Source organism: Puma concolor, chromosome A1 (genome assembly GCF_028749965.1).
Source record: "Puma concolor isolate L17-30 chromosome A1, mPumCon1.1.hap2, whole genome shotgun sequence".
Taxonomy (NCBI): Eukaryota; Metazoa; Chordata; class Mammalia; order Carnivora; family Felidae; genus Puma; species Puma concolor.
In genome coordinates, this window is record NC_141667.1 from 11,124,165 (window position 1) to 11,130,423 (window position 6,259).

The window sequence follows — 6,259 nt, forward strand, 5'->3', positions numbered from 1 at the left end:
AATTTCCATTTATAGATGAAGAAACTGAAGGACAGCAATTCTATTTTTTTAAATGTGTATTTATTTATTTTTGAAAGAGAGAGAGTGAGTGCATGAGTGGAGGAAGGGCAGAGAGAGAGAGAGGGAGAGAGAGAATTCCAAGCAGCTTCTGCATTGTCAGCACAGAGCCCGATGCGGGGCTTGATCCCACGAATCATGAAGGTGGGGCTTCAACAAACCTGAGATCAAGGTTTGAGATCATGACCTGAGCCAAAATTCAGAACCAGATGCTTAACCAACTGAGCCACGCAGGCACCCCTGAAGGACAGCAATTCTAAAGAATTCGTCCCACATCAATTCCCCAGAAGTTTGTAGGTATGGCTGTTCATGTTTGATTTCTTTCCCCCTATATCATTACAATAAAATCTGAATACCTGGTTTAACATATATGCTAAAATAACATGTAACATGTCTATTGGTTTCTTGAAGCCTTTAAAAAATGCCTGATTAAAATACTTTAATACATTTTCTATGCATATATCCTTAAATATTTTCCTTTGAAAGCCAGAGTCAATACAAAGAGATTATCTGTTGATGGAGGTTCATAAAGAACCACACTTGGGCCCAATACGAGCGACTTTGATATGCTTAGGAAAAGGGGTTCCGTGTGGCATTACAGGCAAAAACAAGAAGAGAGAAAGAGGAGGTAAGGTCAGAGTGGGGGCTGCTGGCTAGATCATATAAAGCCTTGTAGGGTGTGGTGAGGAGCTTAGTAAGGCCAATAGGATGGCATGATTTGCAGGACTTGAACAGAGGAAGGGCATAACATGATTTGTATTTTAAAAGGATAACCCTTGCAGTCGTTTACAGAGCAAAAAACCATTTGGGAAGTGACAGTAAAAGAGGACAGAGCAACCAGCAGTCTGTGAGAATTATCCAAGCAGTAAGTGTTGGCAGCTTCAATTTTGAGAGGAAGGGGGTAAGAGTGTTAAGAAGGGATGAGAGTCCAGGGGCACCGGGATGGCTCTGTTGGTTGGCCATCCGACTTCAGCTCGGGTCCTGACCTCGTGGTTTGTGAGTTCAAGCCCCGCACTGGGCTCTGTGCTGACAGCTCGGAGCCTGGAGCCTGCTTCCGATTCTGTGTCTCCCTCTCTCTCTGCCCCTTCCCCACTCACACTCTGTCTCTCTCAAAAATAAAAATAAGCGTTAGAAAAAAATTTTTAAAAGAAAAAAAAAAAAGAAGGGATGAGATTCTGGATGTTTCGGAGGTGACTATCAGGATTTGCTGATGGACTGGGACATGACATGGGCATTCGTTGTCTATTGCTGCACAAAAAATTACCACAAAATTAGCAGCTTGAAACAACGGCCGTGTGTCGTCTCAGTTTCCGTGTCAGTGTCCGTGCACCAGGAGTCCGGGCAGGGCTCGCGTGAGCCCTGTCCTCAGGGCAGCACACACGGAAATCAAGGTGTCAGGTAGGCTGCGTTCCCATCTAGAGGCTCAACAAAGGAAGGATCCACTTTAAAGCCTCCCCGGGTTGTTGGCAGAATGACTTCCCTTGCAACTGCAGAATCCACGGCAGACTGCTTCTCCAAAGGCAGCGAGAGACAGAGTCTCTGCTATTTAAATTCTCTGACTTCAGGAAATGTCTAGGGCCTCATATAACAGGTCCATCTGACAAGATCAGGGCCACCCAGGATAATCTCCCCTTTGACTAACCTAAAGTGAACTTATTGGGGATCTTATCTTTTTACTTTTACCATATCACATAACATAATCACAGAAATTATATCCCATGCACTCTGCCATATTCCATAGCATACAAGCACATCAGAGGTACCATTCACACACAGGGGAGGAGAACGCACAGGGATATGCACACTAGGGGTGCAAAAATCACGGGGGCCACCTTAGGATATGACCCCCAGAAACTGTCAGAGAAAAAGAGGAGGCCTGGATGACTTCAGCCTTTTTGTCCAAGCAACTGGCAGAATTAAGCTTCCATTTACTAAAATAGGCAAGATAGGGTTGAAGGTTCAGCATGGGAGCGGAGAATCAAGAGTTTGCTTTCAGACATGTTTTTATTTGATATGTCTATTTGACATCCCAGTGGAGATGTCAGAGTAAGCAGGTGCAAATTGCAGGTGACATGGGGAGACTGCCTAATTGTCCAGGCAGAAACCAACATGTGGCACCTGCCTGGGTGAATTACCCATGTTGTGGCTTCCTTGCCTTCCATCTTGATAGTTCTGAAATGTGATTGGGTCAGTGCTCCACTGCTCATCAGCCTGGGTCTTCTCACTCAGAAGAGATGAACATAATAACAAGAACATATTAATTCACTGTAGCAAATGTCACCATAAAGCAGACTGGATTTTCATCTGAATACAGTGAACACTTCTCCTGAATAGGTCTTAGGCTAATCTTTGATCCAATGACTCCTTTTTTTTTTTTTTTTTATGAATCCATGACTGACCACCTCCCTTACCAATGGACACATTCTTTCCATCACTCAAAAATTTTCACCACCACAAAAAAAGAAAATAAAAATTCACCACCACTACCACCATATAATTCTGAAATGTTTCCTCAGTGGGACTACTCCCTCTCGAAAACCCCTGCTTTGGTTTTTAAATGGGATGCTGCTCCAAAATGTTATACGTTAATTTCACAACTATCCAAGAACAATGTTATCACCTTGTTTCCCAGTTTTTTGAGGCTCACCTAATCATTACCACATACTGCCCAATACCTAATGAGATATGCATAATTTCCAAATTTACTGATGAAAATTGAGGCTCAAAGAGGTTGAATGACTTCTCTACATCCTACATCTAGAAAGGATCAGGAAAATTCACACTCAGTTCTAGAAAACCCCAAAGGTCACATTCTTTCTTAAACATATGCATTTTAAAAAGTGTGTTCTGGGGGGGGGGGGAGGTGGAGGAGAGGAGTAAGCTACAGAAAATTGGAGATGTCTTCCTTCCTGTGTGGGGCAATTAGAAGTTAGGTGAATAGTCCTACAGAACAATTGTCTGTCATTCTCCCAACATAGTTTCAATAAGCAGAATAAGCAGATTAATACATCTTCAAATCCCTATTTCCTCCTAAAATCACTATTGATCCTTCAATATCTAAGTGCAAATGACTCTTTAGTGAACTCCCCAGACAAAATCAATAGCTCTCTCATAATGTTCAAAATATGCATCTATTTTGGGACCTCCCATATTTATTACAATTATTTCCCTTTCTGGCCGTCTCCCCCTCTAGTCTAGGAGTGCCTTAAAGGTGGATGTTGTGTCTCGATCAGGTTTACACCTTCAGCACTGAACGCAGTTCACCTGAGCCTAAAGGATGCTCAGAAACTGTTGAATGAAGGAATAAACAAATGAACAAACGAATGAGCAAATGAACAAATAAATGTTTTATGGCCCATCACTATCACTATTATTGCAATAACATAACACATAGGGCAGAATGGTCCAATATAGAAGTCTCTACTGTTTGCTATTTGCTAAAGCCAACAAGACACAAGTTAAATTGTAGATTCTGATTTTACAGCTTGAAACGTGTAACTTTAAATGACAAATGATAATAGCTCTTATAACAACGGCTCTTATTTATGGAGTATATATTCACTCTGTGCCAAACACTGTGTTATACTTTTTTACCTACATCATCAGTTTTGATCCTGACAAAAGGAGTGGGTATTCCTATCCCTATTTTCCATATGCAGTAACTGATACTTAAACTATCCTGCAAAATTCACACCTTTAGCATTTTTACCGAGCCAGGATTTAAACCCAGTCTGTCTAACTCTAAAGTTCACGCTTTTCACCACGATTTTATAGTACCCTTACAAATGTTGCTAAATAAATCGAGTTCTATAGTAATTCAATGTGGAAGAAAAAATAAAACAGATCCAAAAGTCTACTGTTTTGCTTTAGTTTCTATGACTATTCGTTCGGTGCTCCAGGGTGTGTATACCTTCAATAGCTATTTTATTGGGGCACATCTAGAGGGACTCTGGAGAATCTCCTTTATCACTACGCCATCTCAGTTTGGCGCTGGTTTGCAGTTTGTCTGATGAAGCTGTTTCATCCGAGATTTCTTTGCATTTAATGTGCGTGTGTGTTTTCCACTGTGTCCAACCATTCTGGTAGTAGCATATGGTTACTTTTGTTAATTGGGCTTTTTGTTATGCTGTGTCTGCAAAGCTTCTTTTAATTTATATTCAAATGTTTGTCATCCTCTGGCAGTCTGTTTTGTGATGTCTGTGTTTGTTTTGTGACCCAGGACTATAGCATGTTTTCAAGCTGTGTTCTGGCACATTATCTGAAGATGCCCACCATGTGCTGGCTCCACACTGCAATATCATTCCTGCCCTGTTTCTTTAACAAGCCAGCACAGTTTGCCCTTGCAGAGAGTGGGGGGAGGGGGAGGGGAAGGGGGTCACTGTTTCAGCCCGTTCTAGGTGGCTACCTTGTTAAGAATGATATAGATGAGACAAGAGTTGGCTTGCCTATCAAATACAGAACGCTAGATAGTTCGTGTGGCATCAAACATTCCTAAAAGCCTATCCTTTGCCAGGCACTGTCCACGGGCCAGGCTCAGGAGATTCAGTAAAAGGTAAAGTAGGGAAGCCACCAAGAATGGTACTGATCCCAGACTCTTGAGAACCTAACTGCCTGGGTTCAAATCCCAGTGCCACTACCCACCTGCTGTGTGACCTTGGACAAGATGCTTTAGTTCTCTGTGCCTGAGTTCTACCTATATAATGTGGAGAACTATATAATATCAATCTCATAAAATTGGTGGAAGTGTTAATGAGCTAATATCTACAAAGCACTTAGAATAATGCCTAGGACACAGTAACATTCAGTAAATATTAGCTATTATTATTATCATTATTTTATATAATTTCTAATAAACATAGAGATCTCGTTAGTGCAAGAGGCACTGCAAAGCAGAAATTAAAAGCCCAAAAGGGTCTAATCAATATTTCTCAAACTACACTCGGCAGAAAACTAATAAATTTAAAGAAGGCTTCCGTGGTTAATATGTATAGGAAATGCTGAGTTAAACAGATGCCGGTGAGCATCAGAGTCTGTGTTATGCGGATGTGGGTTGCAACCATTCAAGAGGAAAGAAAACACGCAACTCCCAAGCTTATTAAATATAGGACCTTCATCTAGACATGGGGTCTAGATGAAGGGACTTATCTAGTCCATTAATCTGGTATTAAGGGATCAGTTTCCATAGCAAAATCTTTGGGAAGTTCTGATCTGAGGAAACTTGTGAACGGTCACAACTAGCAATTAGAGGGAAGTTAAAGTTCAGGAGAGTAACCTTGTTCCTGACTGTTGACGACCAAATTCTTGGAGATTTAAGTGTGAAAGCGCAGTTATGTGAGACCACGTACACAGGCACGTGTGCACACATACACAGAACCTGCCCCCCAAACAAACAAACCTTGGCGTCACCATCCGAGTGACGTTTTGGTGCGTCATCTTTTATGGAATGGTGTTTCTTTTTTTTTTTTTTAATATTTTTTTTCAACGTTTTTTATTTATTTTTGGGACAGAGAGAGACAGAGCATGAACGGGGGAGGGCCAGAAGAGAGGGAGACACAGAATCGGAAACAGGCTCCAGGCTCTGAGCCATCAGCCCAGAGCCCGACGCGGGGCTCTAACTCGCGGACCGCAAGATCGTGACCTGGCTGAAGTCGGACGCTTAACCGACTGCGCCACCCAGGCGCCCCTGGAATGGTGTTTCTCAAAGGAGAAGCCAAAGAGCCTCCAAATCCCCAGCATGGAAAAGAGGTGAACTGTGGCTGGAAATCTGCTGACGGCGGAATCATGTGAAATTGTGGAGATAGAGAACTCCGTCTCGTGTTTTGCTTCTGGTAGAAAATGTAAAAAAGAGATCTTGATTTGCTTGTTTGTGCTATAATTTGTCACATGCATTTCTAATCGCAAAAGAGTTGGGGAAGACAGAGGGTAAAGAGGACCCCCAAAGGGGTGGGATGGCAGTAGCCAGAAAGCTGTCATGTTGGGGCCGCTTCGCTGTACAGAAGCACTTCCTCTCAGCTAAGGAACACTTCCATTTGACTTAAGAAACGTTTTTATGGAAATATTTGACCAGTTGTAATGTAACTACCACTCCTCTGCACACTTTCCACATTGTGCTAGATGCTGGGAGGGAAATGATGGGCCACACACGAGAGTCTCCTCCTGTCCTCATGGCTAATCACGCACTTGTAATTCACAGCGAGGTAGC